We start from the raw sequence: 15,236 nt of genomic DNA, 5'->3' as shown, positions 1-15,236 counted from the left end.
GGGCTGAGTTGCCAGAGTTAGAATTCACTCAGTTCTGATGATAGGTGGGTGATAATCGACAGCCACAATCAACAATCCGCATGACGTGCAGGAGTGATGTGATGCGCGCCGTTCAGTCTGCTCAGTCACCCCAAAATAAACTGCTCTTATGATAAGCTTTTATTTTGGTAGATGACGGCGTGTGGAGGAGGACAGAAGGGTGAGGAATTGCATCACGCAGAGGAGGAAGATAATTAGCCACTAACGAGATGCAAGGCTGCGGTCGTAGAGGCATTTGTTTGGTTTGTCTGATACCTTTGAGCATTAGTGTACGCATCATATCTCAAAGTCAATTATACTCTGAATAATGTACAGAAGCGGCCAATCAGGCACCGTGTCCACCACAGCTGTGTGAAGACCGTCATCCCGCAGCTACAGGTGAGTGAAAACTTGATGAGCTGGTCAGGAAAGTCACCTGTTATATTTTTGGATCAAAAATTTAGTTTCATTTGGTCTTTAATTAGTACACAGCGTCAGCATGGCTGCAGTAAACTTAGTACTGCAACATCATGCTACAGTAAAAGTAGATAAATATTTATCTAAAAAGAAATTATGTAATTTCTGCATCCAGTTTATCAAAGTTCTTAAAATTTGTATATTATTCATTTTTAAATGTGGGGCTGGCTGAGCTCGTGTTGGGCACCTGTATGAGTTATGATCATAAACTCGATGGTTTTGTTTTTGGACAGTGTCTGTAGTGCTGTTACTGTTACATCATCACAGTGTGATTGAAGTTCAGACTTTCAGCTTTAATTCAACAGGTCTAACAAACATTTTGCATGAATTGCATGCTTTTCTGTTTTTCCAGAGGCTCAAAACTTATTTGACAAACAGGATTATTGTAATAATTCTAAATATAAGGATTGTTTTTAATACTAAGTAATTCCTGCCTGAAGTTCAGTTGCTTTTCCTTCTGGAGATGTCCTGCAGGCCATTGCTGCAGTCGCCTTCAGGTGCTTGTTTGTGGGTTGAGATCAGGTGATGCTGAAGAATATCTCATTTCTATGGCTGTATCCCAATTCAGGGTCTGCAGCCTTAAAGTACGCATTTCAAGGCCGATTACGTCACAGCGGCGCGCCGAAGGCTGCCCAATTCAAAGGCTGCTCGAAATGCGGCCCTCAAATGCGTCCTTCATTTCCCTGAATTTTAAGGCTGTGTCAGTGTAGACTTCGTGGCCCAACATATCCCAGAATGCATAGCGCGGCGATGGGTGTGGATAAATTTGCAGAAAAAAACGGCGGATGAGGGGCGGCCGAAGAGTACACTTTAAGTACTGAATATTATGTCACTTATTTATGTGCAAATGTTTAATAATGAAGAACATTAAAACATTACTGTTGGCCACATGTCGGCAAAGTTATGTGACATTAGTGACGTTTGTACTAACTTGGTTTTAAAGCCTTTACTTTAAAATATACGCCGTTCAATAGCTGAGCTTAATCCTACAGAGAATGATCAAAGCTCATGTAGAAACAAACAAATGAACAAAAGATTTTTTCCTTCGTTTCTGTCAAACAAAGCTATGACACGTTTCCAGTGGTTAGTATCATGGTTGCTAGGCAACCTGGGCAGCGCAACGGAGGCTTTTTTTTTTTTTTAAACTTTATTGACAAACAACAGTATCAGCGCAACGGAGGCTAGACCGTCCCATTACACAAGCCTCGCACTTCCGGCCTTAGCGGTCTTTGAGTACGCGGCCCTTGAGGATCGTTGAGGCTGCGTACTTTAAGGCTGCAGACCCTGAATTGAGATACAGCCTAAGTATTGAGAAAATCTTGAGTTGCTTTTGTGGTTTTCTTTGGCTCATTATGCACGTGCACTGTGAAGCTCTGTCTGGTCAGTTGTGCAGCAAGTTCCTCTTGTAGACTCAATACGCTTCCTGCAGAGTGTTTTTGTCTTGGTTAGATGTTGTAAAGTTGTTCTTATTAATCATGGAAATAATTCTGTCATCATGCACTTTAGCTCCCTACTGTGCTCTCTGTGCTCTTTTGGTGTCGCAGTCATTGTTTCTAAGATTTAGTTTTCTCTTCAGCTTAGTGATGTCATTTTGAGAGCTCCAATGAAAGCTGCTTAAAAAAAGTTTAGCACCAGTCAGCTGCAGATCTTTTATCTTCTTTTGTCATGAAATAACAAATGAACTGCTCTCACCAGGTGTAGTATTTGTAGCATGCAGTATTTGTGTTGAACTCCTTGACTTTAAAGCAGAAAGTCTGCACTGGGGTTACACTGATGTACAGAGGCTAACTGGAGTGTGAGTCTATTTTCCACTGATAGTAATGTACATTAAAGTAGTAATGACACTATTGACAAAGTCCTGCGTTTGAAATTTTTCACTTCAGTAAAGGTGCAGAAGTGTTAAGCAGGCACGTGCAGAAGGGGGGGGGGCTGGAGGGGCTTGAGCACCCGCCCCTTTCCTGATGTGTGCCCAAAGTGCCCTTTTGTTGAGGCAACTTTAAAAAAAAAAAAAGAAAAATTATTTATTAATTTTTTTATGTGTGTGTGCGTGCGTGGGGAGTCCTGTCTGTGCCCCTCAACAATAATATTTAACTATTAGTCACAGTTTTGCTAAATAAAAGGATCTGGCTTGCATCAGTCACATGATCACTATTAACCAATGATCGCCCTTGACGGCAGAACGCGCTGGTTACGAGCCGGGAACGAGCTCACAAAGAGCACGCGCATTTTTTGCGGTCCGGAGCTGTAGGAGAAACACAAGTTAACTCAGAGACACAGACTGATGCGACAAAACCAGTAAGTAGGTGTACAGCGTACACTGTAGTGTATAGCACACAGGAGTATTGGCTTATTATGTACACGTTGGTAAGCTGTCTTGTGGCAACTGACGAACTGAAAGAAATGAGCGTGCTGTGTGTGCAACAACAAACATTAACTGACCTGTTATTAACTGCACAGGTAGTGCTGGTCATAGCTGCTAGCTCACTGGGTAAGGCTGTCATGGGTCTGTAGCTCTGTCACCGTTTTAGGGAACATATTTAGTTTTAAAGTAAGTTACAGGGCTTTTCCTGCCTTTCTGGAGGGATTATATTTCACTAAAAAACAATCTAATATGCATGTCCACATAATTATGCAGAGGTGGGACCAAGTCATTGTTTTGCAAGTCTCAAGTAAGTCTCAAGTCTTTATCCTCAAGTCTCAAGTAATGTCAGGCAAGTCAGAGTCGAGTCTCAAGTCACTGGTGTAAAAGTCCGAGTAAAGTCACAAGTCTGAAATTTTGAATTTCAAGTCCTTTCGTGTCTTTAAAAAAAAACAAAACGAAAAAAGCATGTTGCAGTTATGTGCTAAATGTAAATATTAGACCATGTAATTTTTAAATCTGTGTTTTTCTCAACACATGACAAAATAGTGAACTTAGAAAATATACACAAATTGTGAAATTGCACCTCTTTAAAATGCAGCTCAATTAAACCTAGCTCCAAGAATAATTTTCACCGACAGTTCTGAGATAAGCTGCATGTTATTCTTGGATGCGGTTGTAGGGCCGGCTTTAAAATCGCATGACAAAAATATCATACATATTAAAAAAAAAACTGCATCACCAACGTAGCCTGGACAACATTTGCTAGTTAGATGAAGTCAGCTATCTCATTGTAGCATATTTATATGCATATTTATAATCATACGGTTCTTGGAGTGAGTGCATACACTCATGAAGTTTAGTAACTTCAGGTCACTGCAACAAGCCCAGGTACAGTTTACCGACGGATGGGTGCAGGACCTTGAAATGCACCGTCCCAGCCAACATGTATATATGGGCCCCACCTGGTTTTTGCTCGGGCTGGATGGGTACCATGTGGGCATGGGCTCAAACTGGGCTTTTTGTATGGGGCCTACTTGGGTTCTTCACATTAAACCCATATGGGCCATCCCAAGTGAGCACTTTTAGTAGGTCCTAGCTGGGTCAAACATGGGAAACACTTAACTTGGTCCAAAATGGGAAACACATGTAGGACCCACTTGGGTTTTCCACCTGGGATAGACATGGGCAAACACAGTCATTTAAGGATAGGCTGTTGTTGTGTGCCCCAGGTGGGGCAAAGTTAGGTAATCAATATATGTTTTAGTATCGATGACACAGGTGGGCCCCACCTGGTCAAACTAAATGGGTCGCACATGGGCAAATGCAAGTCAGACCCTGAAACATGTCTATGTGGGCCCCAGGTGGGGCAAAGTTAGGTAATCAATATATTTTTTTAGCACTGATGACATAGGTGGGGCCCACCTGGTCAAACTATATGGGTCACACATGGGCAAATGCAAGTCAGACCCTGAAAACATGTCTATGTGGGCCCCAGGTGGGTTATGTTAAGTTAATATGGGCATATATTTTATGTGGGCTCAAGATTGTTTAGTATATATGGGACCCACTTGGGTTTCTCACATGAAAGCCATATGGGCAAAACCAAGTGGAAACATATAGTAGGTCCTGGCTGGGTCAAACATGGGAAACACTTCACTTGTTTCAAAATGGGAAACACACGTAGGACCCACTTGGGTTTTTCACCTGGGTTAGACATGGGCAAACACAGTCATTTAAAGAAAAGCATTTGCTGTGTGCCCCAGGTGGGGCAAAGTTAGGTAATCAGTATATATTTTTTAGTACTGATGACACAGGTGGGGCCTACCTGGCCAAACTATATGGGTCACACATGGGCAAATGCAAGTCAGACCCTGAAAACATGTCTATGTGGGCCCCATATGGGTTATGTTAAGTTAATATGGGCATATATTTTACATGGGCTCAAGATTGTTTAGTATATATGGGACCCACTTAGGTTTCTCACATTAAAGCCATATTGGCAAAACCAAGTGGAAACATATAGTAGGTCCTGGCTGGGTCAAACATGGGAAACACTTCAATTGGTCCAAAATGGGAAACACATGTAGGACCCACTTGGGTTTTTCACATGGGTTAGATATGTGCTAACATGGTCATTTAAAGAAAAGGTGTTGTTGTGTGCCCCAGGTGGGGCAAAGTTAGGTAATCAATATATGTTTTTAGTACTGATGACACAGGTGGGGCCCAACTGGTCAAACTATATGGGTCACACATGGGCAAATGCAAGTCAGACCCTGAAAACATGTCTATGTGGGCCCCAGGTGGGGCAAAGGTGAGGTAGTCAATATATTTTTTAGCACTGATGACACACGTGGGGCCCAACTGGTCAAACTATATGGGTCGCACATGGGCAAATGCAAGTCAGACCCTGAAAACATGTCTATGTGGGCCCCATATGGGTTATGTTAAGTTAATATGGGCATATATTTTATGTGGGCTCAAGATTGTTTAGTATATATGGGACCCACTTGGGTTTCTCACATGAAAGCCATATGGGCAAAACCAAGTGGAAACATATAGTAGGTCCTGGCTGGGTCAAACATGGGAAACACTTCACTTGTTTCAAAATGGGAAACACACGTAGGACCCACTTGGGTTTTTCACCTGGGTTAGACATGGGCAAACACAGTCATTTAAAGAAAAGCATTTGCTGTGTGCCCCAGGTGGGGCAAAGTTAGGTAATCAGTATATATTTTTTAGTACTGATGACACAGGTGGGGCCTACCTGGCCAAACTATATGGGTCACACATGGGCAAATGCAAGTCAGACCCTGAAAACATGTCTATGTGGGCCCCATATGGGTTATGTTAAGTTAATATGGGCATATATTTTACATGGGCTCAAGATTGTTTAGTATATATGGGACCCACTTAGGTTTCTCACATTAAAGCCATATTGGCAAAACCAAGTGGAAACATATAGTAGGTCCTGGCTGGGTCAAACATGGGAAACACTTCAATTGGTCCAAAATGGGAAACACATGTAGGACCCACTTGGGTTTTTCACATGGGTTAGATATGTGCTAACATGGTCATTTAAAGAAAAGGTGTTGTTGTGTGCCCCAGGTGGGGCAAAGTTAGGTAATCAATATATGTTTTTAGTACTGATGACACAGGTGGGGCCCAACTGGTCAAACTATATGGGTCACACATGGGCAAATGCAAGTCAGACCCTGAAAACATGTCTATGTGGGCCCCAGGTGGGGCAAAGGTGAGGTAGTCAATATATTTTTTAGCACTGATGACACACGTGGGGCCCAACTGGTCAAACTATATGGGTCGCACATGGGCAAATGCAAGTCAGACCCTGAAAACATGTCTATGTGGGCCCCATATGGGTTATGTTAAGTTAATATGGGCATATATTTTATGTGGGCTCAAGATTGTTTAGTATATATGGGACCCACTTAGGTTTCTCACATTAAAGCCATATGGGCAAAACCGAGTGGAAACATATAGTAGGTCCTGGCTGGGTCAAACATGGGAAACACTTCACTTGTTTCAAAATGGGAAACACACGTAGGACCCACTTGGGTTTTTCACCTGGGTTAGACATGGGCAAACACAGTCATTTAAAGAAAAGCGTTTGCTGTGTGCCCCAGGTGGGGCAAAGTTAGGTAATCAGTATATATTTTTTAGTACTGATGACACAGGTGGGGCCTACCTGGCCAAACTATATGGGTCACACATGGGCAAATGCAAGTCAGACCCTGAAAACATGTCTATGTGGGCCCCATATGGGTTATGTTAAGTTAATATGGGCATATATTTTATGTGGGCTCAAGATTGTTTAGTATATATGGGACCCACTTAGGTTTCTCACATTAAAGCCATATGGGCAAAACCGAGTGGAAACATATAGTAGGTCCTGGCTGGGTCAAACATGGGAAACACTTCACTTGTTTCAAAATGGGAAACACACGTAGGACCCACTTGGGTTTTTCACCTGGGTTAGACATGGGCAAACACAGTCATTTAAAGAAAAGCGTTTGCTGTGTGCCCCAGGTGGGGCAAAGTTAGGTAATCAGTATATATTTTTTAGTACTGATGACACAGGTGGGGCCTACCTGGCCAAACTATATGGGTCACACATGGGCAAATGCAAGTCAGACCCTGAAAACATGTCTATGTGGGCCCCAAATGGGTTGTGTTAAATTAATATGGGCATATATTTTACATGGGCTCAAGATTGTTTAGTATATATGGGACCCACTTGGGTTTCTAACATCAAATCCATATGGGTGGGCATCCAATGTAGGTCCTAGTTGGGTTAGTGATGGTAAATGTGTACATTGGTTCAAAATGGTAGCACATGCTTATGTGAGGATTCTTCTTCTGTGAAGAGCCTGAGAAAGTGTTATCTGAATAAAGGAGGATTTATTCCAAACAAGCCCATCACAGATTGCGCACAACCCAGGGAGTTCTGAAAGTCAAATTGTAAAAATAATCTCAAAAGAAAGTATGAACATAACTCTCTTTTATAACCTGCAGACGGCACCCATGTGGTACCATTCTCTAAGAAATCACCCTAACTTTAACATATTTGGCACAACCTCAGTCTATCACTTTTGCTACCCTTACGTACAGTCAGATGTTCTTGACCCTTCATTTTTGACCCTCTCAGTATTTAGCCTTGGCTAGCAAATGTACTCAAAGTCCACATTGAGACCTCAAGATGTTATGTGTTATCAGACACTACAACCCAACTGTCAAGTGAGACTATAGGAACTTTGGTGTTTTTGAACATTCAATGTTACTCAAAACACTCTGCACACTATTCCAAATAACTGGTTTGAAACTGGTTACTTTTTAATTTTAGATTTCATTTTATGTACTTAATGTGAACTCTGCATGGTAGGCTGCATGGTGAGGCTCAGATAAGATAAAATAAGGACTTCATGATTCTTCTTAGGTAAATTCACTTGTCACAGCAGCAATAATAAGTGATTAAAACGGACACAAGAGTAGAAAAAAAGAAAAGCAAAAAATACAAATAAAAAACCTAAGATAAAAGTGAATTACACAGACAAAATCCAGATTTGGCATTTGCAAATTAAGGATTACTGGTTGTTCAAACAATTAAGACTATTTACTTGAGCAAACATGCAGTTGAGGATTTTTAGTAGATCAGACACACTCTACCGTATTAGAGAAAAGACAGTTAGCTACATGGAAGATGGAAGTTTTGGTTAATCAGATCCAGTAAAGCTCCTGAAGTATATTACCGATCTGTTAAAATGTTACTCTTCAAACTTGTGCCCTCAAATTATATAACCAGAAATAATTTATATTTTCTTTGAACTAGTGGAAAGGAGAGGGAATGGGGTCTTTCAAGCAGTCACACTTCAACTGTGAAACTCCCTTGTCCTTATGGTGTATTGACACTATTGAAACTTTTCAAAACCAGTCTAATGTTAGAAGAGCTTTTAGGTAAACTGTTATTCTTCTTCTTATCATTATTAGATTTTTATTAATTATATTTTTATTATGATGTTGATTTGGGTGACAATTTTTGATAAATATTATATATGAATTTTTTAAACATATTAACCATCCCTATGCTTAAAAAACTTTTAAAAAATAAAATTGTTCTTTTAAACTTGTGCATTGTTTGACTTTTAAAATTTTTGTATCAGGTGTAAAACGACTTTTTAAATAAAGTTGTTTTTAATGTGAGCAGCTCCTATTGGCTCGTTTAAAAAGAGGGAGGAGCAGATTGCACCGCCTAGCGTCTAGTCTTCGCGGTCTTTCGTCTGTTGCGCCTTTTCTCTCCCTGGTGTTTGAGAACGTGGAGGACAAAAGGATACCAAAGAATCGAAAACTATGACAAAGGTAAATACTTAAAGTTTGATACGTTTTCATCAATGGTTATTTTAGTAACTTTCTATAGTCGTCCTAAACGGTATAAGGGGGAGAAGCATAACATCTTTAGCTAGCAGGTAGAACTGGGTTAATTTACTGCATTGTCTTTGGCAAACATAATTTAAAGTTAATTACAAAACTCTTACTGCCTATATTCTACTCAATAAAGTTCATCTTATCTTATTCTGTTTTCATTGCACCATTCTCTCTATACAGTTTTTGAATTTACACACTATAACGTACACGGCAGTTTTTTTTCTGTGCTTCTGCAACTGTTTCTTGGGTTTTCCTATAAGGTTTTTGTAATTAATTTAAAAAATTTATATTATTTTTTTGGCTTTAGTGGATTCCTGCTCAGCTAACTCGGCCATTATGCACTACCCAGTAAACAAAATGGCTGAACAGTATCTTAAATGTCTGAACATGAGCTAGTCATACCATGTTACGTAATATTCATGTGCAGTGTAGCAAGGTGATTGTTTAAATTACAGGAGTAGATGCCTGCAGCTGAAACGGTTTTCTGATCTGAATACGGTAATGTTACCAGATATGCATTGTACTATAGGAAAACGGTGGTGGATCAGTGTGTAAAAAGCCCCCAAAAGAAACACACAGATTCTTTAGCTCAAACACTGTCTGATCACTCTCTTAGATACTGTGCTGTTCCATCTAGTTATTGGTTACTGAGAAATGTTAGGTCATTAATTAATTAAGAGAGTGTAGCTGTTCAGATCAGATGGTGAAGTAGGAAAATGCAGAACATGTTATTATAGCTGAATGCTGTGTAAAATACTAGTAATAAATCTAACTCCCATTTATGGCTTTTACTACTGTGGGGCTAAATAAAAAATTACAGACATAATGAAATCTGCTACAATTACAAAGCTTAAGTTTAAAACAATTATTATATATTAAGCATTTTTTTGCTCTTTTTTTTTTCTTTTTGCTAATAATGGACTCAATTTTATTATCAACTTCAAAGACCTATTAAACTTTTAAACCATTAAATCCAGGAAATTAGATGCCCGTAAATGTACGAGACCCTCTTTATGGCTAGTATCCCCAAATATTTAATAATCCTTTCTAAAAGTACACAAATTTTGTTCTTTTCAATTAAATATTGCATGTTCAATGTATTCTTGAGCAGGTAAAAATTCCACTAAATTAGTTTTTGCATATTTTTAAGTATAATCAAATTTTTATAGTTTGCGAGTACTTTTAATTTGGAGATTTTGCCACTTGATTTGAAGTTTGGATAGTGCTTTATAGTAATTTGTAAATGTTTTGAACTCATCTGGCTTCTTAATAATTTAATAAAAAATTAACAAGCCATGTAATAATTTGAAAACCACTAGGGACCACTTATAAAAAAGTAATTCCTTTTTTACTTAAAGGAATTTAGGATTTATGTCTGTCAAGTCATTTGTTCTGGCATAAGTCACCATTTTGATATATCTTCCTGTGACTTTAAAGTCTGTCAGCTAGTTAGATACATTTTTGCACTGCTAGTGTTTGCTGCTTGAATTAGTCAGTTTATCATATAAACACATGCAGTGCCTTTCAAACTTTTAATTACACTGTTCATTTTGTGCATTAGTAAGAGAATCTTTTATATTGAATTATCCTGGGAAAAAACAAAAATGTTTGTATTTTCTCATGCACTTTCTTTCATTTCCTTATCACGTTTAGATTCTTCAAGATCACAAGCACCATCTTTGACATGTAAGTAACTTTCATATTATTTGTATTACTTATTATTATTATTATTATTTTTGAAAAGTGATGGTCTTTGGGGCATCCTTTTTTTTTTTACTGGTATTAAGTATATATATTTATTTAGGCACAGGAGGCAATGATCTATTTTAAAATTTAACATTTATTTAATTTTCATCTTTTATGCTAACAATAATGCCAACAGTGTTCTCTTCACTTGTCCCACAACTCTGACAGTTTTGGTCCTCTGCTCTCCTCACAATTGGCTGATTTCCATCTGAGCTGCTACTGTCAACTGCATTAAACTGATTTTACATTGCCTTGTTATTCTAATCTTTATCTGCGTTTTGGACTCCAAACATTCACACCTGCTGTTAGTAACCAGAGCTCACAAGAGTGTAAGGCGTGTAGTTCAATAAAGTGATCGATGTGTTCACTAGCTGATTTCAATAAACCGGTAACTTATCAAATCCATATTTTATAGGAAGTACATTACTGATAAAAGTGGTAATAAACACGGTAACCAATAAAAATTTAAATTTCCTGTTATAAAAAAAAATACTGCAGTGAGCTCGGTTTTCTAACACCAGGTGTGAACATCTACAGTCTTTAAGCGCTGGTAAAGATTTAAAAATAAAAGCATTCAATAACATAACATTAAACACTAAATTAGTTTGATGGTGTTGACTGCAGCAGCTCAATGTTAATCAGCTGATGGTGATGGAAGCAGATGAGCGTTTTTCATCATGGTTGTTAGTGATGTGTTGGTCAAAACGAAACGGCTCTTTGAAGTGAACGACACAAGCGTGTTTTTTTTCTCTCTCTCACCCTCTCTCTCTCGCACTTTTTTTCCGCTTCACTCTGCACGCGAGCCTTGTGCTTTGCGCTGGGAAGAGGGGGGAGGGGCGGTTGTTACACACGCAGTAGCACAGGAACAGAGCAGGAGGGAGAGAGAGAGAAAGAGAGCCAGGGACAACAACGTCACATTAGAAAGGTATAGTAATCATCCACAACTATTTTCAATTGCGGATGATAAAGGATTCAGAAAGTTTATTCATGCAGGCCCATATGACAGAGAATGTGCATCTTCTGTTTGTTTTCATATTATAATTTATATTTAATTGTGTTGTGGTTTGCAGTGTTTTGTGTTGTTTCACTTTAAATTTGTTTAAAAGGAAAAAGCTGAAAATTTAAATAGTTAAAAGTTGAAATGTAAATAGTTGTTTTTTTTGTATTATATGATTTATTTATTACATTTTATGTGGAGAGAATAAATAAAAGTATATTTACGGTGGCTGCTAGAGACAAAGCACGTACAAACCCCAAAACACGTAAAAACTCCATAGCACGTACAAACTCCAAAACATGTACAAAACACAACAGAAGTGCTCCAGGATGCTAGGCACAGTGTTGAGATTTTGTTACCTAGTGGCTACACAAGCCAGGAAGTACCAACGACCGGATTTGGTGTGTGGTAGTAACAGGTAAATGAACAGTTTTTGGAATTTTTTATGAATATATATGAGTGCTTGTGTATAAATACACAAAAAATACACATATGATTTCAATTGTGTAAATTAAGTGATCTAGATAGCTCTGTTTTGGAAGTTCAGTTGACGCTAGAAATGGGTTTTGGAGTTTGTACATGCTTTGTCTCTAGGGGCCACCATATATATTTATATATAAACATATATAAATAAAACCACGTTTCTTTTTTTACATTAGTAATTCCTTTTGTTCATAATTTTATATTGTTGTTAATAATAAATTAATTAAAGCAACAAAACAACCTGAAGAGCCGGTTGGGAGCCGAAAGAGCCGGCTTTCTAAAAAGAGACGAAAATCCCATCACTAGTTGTGTAATATGCTGGTATTGATATGATCAAAAATGAACTGAGTTGTTTCGTATTCTATAGAAATTGTACATCTAATTAATAACAAGGCTTTCTGCTGATGTTATTAATTAAAAATTTATTGTTTTATTTTTAAGCAACAACTTTTTAGCATGCAATCAGTCCATGCTGTACAGGACAGATTTGTAAACTGTGCATACAAAAATAGACTATTTTACAAAATTGCTCTTTCAACAAATGTAAATCACAGCAGATTTTTTTTGTTGTAGGTGCACTGTCACAATTAGAAATGTGGGGGGAAGTCCTCAAAGTTGAAGGCAGAACAGGAAAATACATGGAAATAACAATTTTCCTTTAAATGGTAAATGGCCTGCATTTGTATAGCGCTTTTCTAGTCCCTAAGGACCCCAAAGCGCTTCACACTACATTCAGTCATTCACCCATTCACACACACAATCACCCACTGGCGATGGCAAGCTACATTGTAGCCACAGCTGCCCTGGGGCGCACTGACAGAGCACATCAGTAAAGGTCGATCTGGATACTTGATAACTGTTGGTATAGGTATGACATGAATTTGAATCTCCATTATCACAGGTTTTAATTGGGAGGGAACATGCAGATATACAGGAGGACTATAAACAGCAATTCCTATTGCATACAACTGTTTTAGAAAATACCAACAACACTGTTAATTTATCACTTGCTGGTCTATAGACTTTACAGTGTGGATGGATGGAAAATCCATCTGGCTCCACTCTGGCTGAATTGGTGCTACAAACAACTCTGCGCTCGGCTTTCCTGGCTGTGTGTGGATTTATACTTACACATCCAAATTTTGACCCTATTTTTCTTCCTTTCAGCTGATTGGTCAATTTCATGTCAATCACCAATTAAACAATCCAATCAGAGAACATCTCCAGAAGTTGATTCTGTTCATCTGGACGTAGCATTTTCAGTGGGAGAAAATGCTGCAAGCGCTACGTCCAGATGAACAGAATCAACTTTTGGAGATTTACTTACCTGGATGATTGAGCATGCATCAAGACAATCAGAGAACAGATAGGTTTGGCTGTTGGAGGGCTGCATTACGGAGCTTCAGGTCCTGGAAGAATAAATTCCCTTTTACATACCAGACCAGCATTTTTCTTCATTAGCACGAAGGAAAACAGTCTGTGCGTGTCAGAGTTCTGTGGTTTTTGTGTCACAGGGCTTATAATATGTGTAAAAATCTGGCCAGGGACCATCACATCACACTGCTATCATATTTTTCTGTTGCTATCATGTTTCTTTTCTGAGATGTTGTTACTTTTATGACAGATGTAAGGAGAAACCTTCCAGAAAGTTACATTTTTTATCCTAATCAAATATTTGATTCTGATAACTGATAAAGATTTTTTTTTTACTTTTGTTCTGCTATTTCATAGTTTATACAAATTTTGGCCAATTCCTATTTATTTTAACCCTTTAGCCCCCAAAAAGTCGCCAGCGACAGGTTTTTCCAAACCTGTCTCGTCAAACCTGAGCTCTGCCAGGGGCCCAACACGCCTGGACTTTTAGAAGAAAAGAGATGTCCGAAAATAAACCACAGGGTCAAATACTTAATTTTGTTCAGTGTTTTAGAGTTATTAATTTGAATTGACTAATTTAAATATTTTATTCATGTACATTTTGATTGCCTTTAGTAAAAATGGCAAAATTTCAATTTCTTTTTTCTTTCTGTTATTAATCCTTGATTACATTCATATAGTATACAGTAGAGGAAAAAACCTACCAGACCTACCAGTTATCCTGCGTAACATTATTGGGGATAAAGGGTTAAGGAAGCGCAATTAATTTTTTTTAGTTTAGCTTGTGTTTACTACCATTTTTTTTTTTTTATCACCACACAGTAAACATTAAGTAATATGTAAAGCGTCCATTTATCCTCCATTCCGGTCCATTATCTTAAGCTTAGGCTGCTGCCCCTCGACCCAATCCGGTACTAAGTAGAGAGGCCCAGACTTCGCTCTCTCCAGGCACTTGGCCCAGCTCTTCCGGGGGAATCCCAAGGCATTCCCAGGCCAGCCGAAAAACATAGTCCCTCCAGCATGTCCTGGGTGTTCTGGGTCTCTTCCTGGTGGGACGTGCCCAAAACACCTCACCAGGGAGGCATCCTAACCAGATGCCAGTATCTAATCTGTCCTTTTTGTATGTTCCCCTCAGGTTGCCATGGTAGCAGATACAGGGGAAACAAGTGTAGACGATGCTACAAGAAGGATGATGAAATTCCTCATATCACCTGAGCTGGCTGTGGAGTACAACATGCTTGGCCGACATGGGGAAAAAAAGTTCAGAGATTTGCGTCTTTTTAATGTTGTGTATGGTAAGTTAGTTTCACTTGAGACATTTGAACTTTATAAAACTAAACTTTTTTAATAAAGTGTTTGAAAGTGTAACTGAGATTGGTTATCATGCAATTTGTATATATTTTTTGAGGCAATAAAGTGAAATAAACATTGTTCTTTGCAAATCATCACCAAATGAAGTAAGCTAAGATTAACTTTACTTTGGCTTGCCCGTTTTTCTTCTTCTTCATTTGCAGAGGCACTGAAGAATTATTTAACATCAAAAGTCAACTTGCAAGAAGCAGAGAAGGCTCTGTCCAAGTGGTTCAGTGGAGCTAAAGACAGAGGAGGACCGAGGGCTGCAAGGGTACAAAATAGACTTACGGCTCTGTAAAAAAACAAACCCTGCTGATTCAAGATAAGCTTTTGAGTTTTCCATCTGACTTTTTCCCCATGTTGCTACAGTTCCAAATATCTAAGGAATTTTGCTGTAGTTTGACATTTCTAGTTTTTAAACGTTTACGCACTTTGGAATACAGTTACGTAAAATCACAGTTGTTGGACAAAATAAATGTGAAAAATGTT

At 38.6% G+C, this 15,236-nt stretch overlaps 2 long non-coding RNA genes across 2 annotated transcripts; both read left to right on the top strand.

Moving 5' to 3' along the window:
* Window positions 1-3,770: 3,770 nt before the first annotated feature.
* Window positions 3,771-8,294, top strand: LOC120744569. The gene is made up of 2 exons (XR_005698393.1): window positions 3,771-4,352; window positions 4,621-8,294. It is a non-coding gene; the product is annotated as an uncharacterized LOC120744569 (long non-coding RNA).
* Window positions 8,295-8,504: 210 nt separating this feature from the next.
* Window positions 8,505-15,236, top strand: LOC120744566. Its single transcript, XR_005698390.1, has 4 exons — window positions 8,505-8,728; window positions 10,448-10,480; window positions 14,530-14,689; window positions 14,909-15,236. It is a non-coding gene; the product is annotated as an uncharacterized LOC120744566 (long non-coding RNA).

The sequence above is a fragment of the Simochromis diagramma genome, unplaced genomic scaffold, assembly GCF_900408965.1.
Source record: "Simochromis diagramma unplaced genomic scaffold, fSimDia1.1 OVJJ01000305.1, whole genome shotgun sequence".
NCBI lineage: Eukaryota > Metazoa > Chordata > Actinopteri > Cichliformes > Cichlidae > Simochromis > Simochromis diagramma.
Note: the sequence above shows the minus strand (reverse complement) of the source record. Positions and strands in the feature narration are given on the sequence as shown.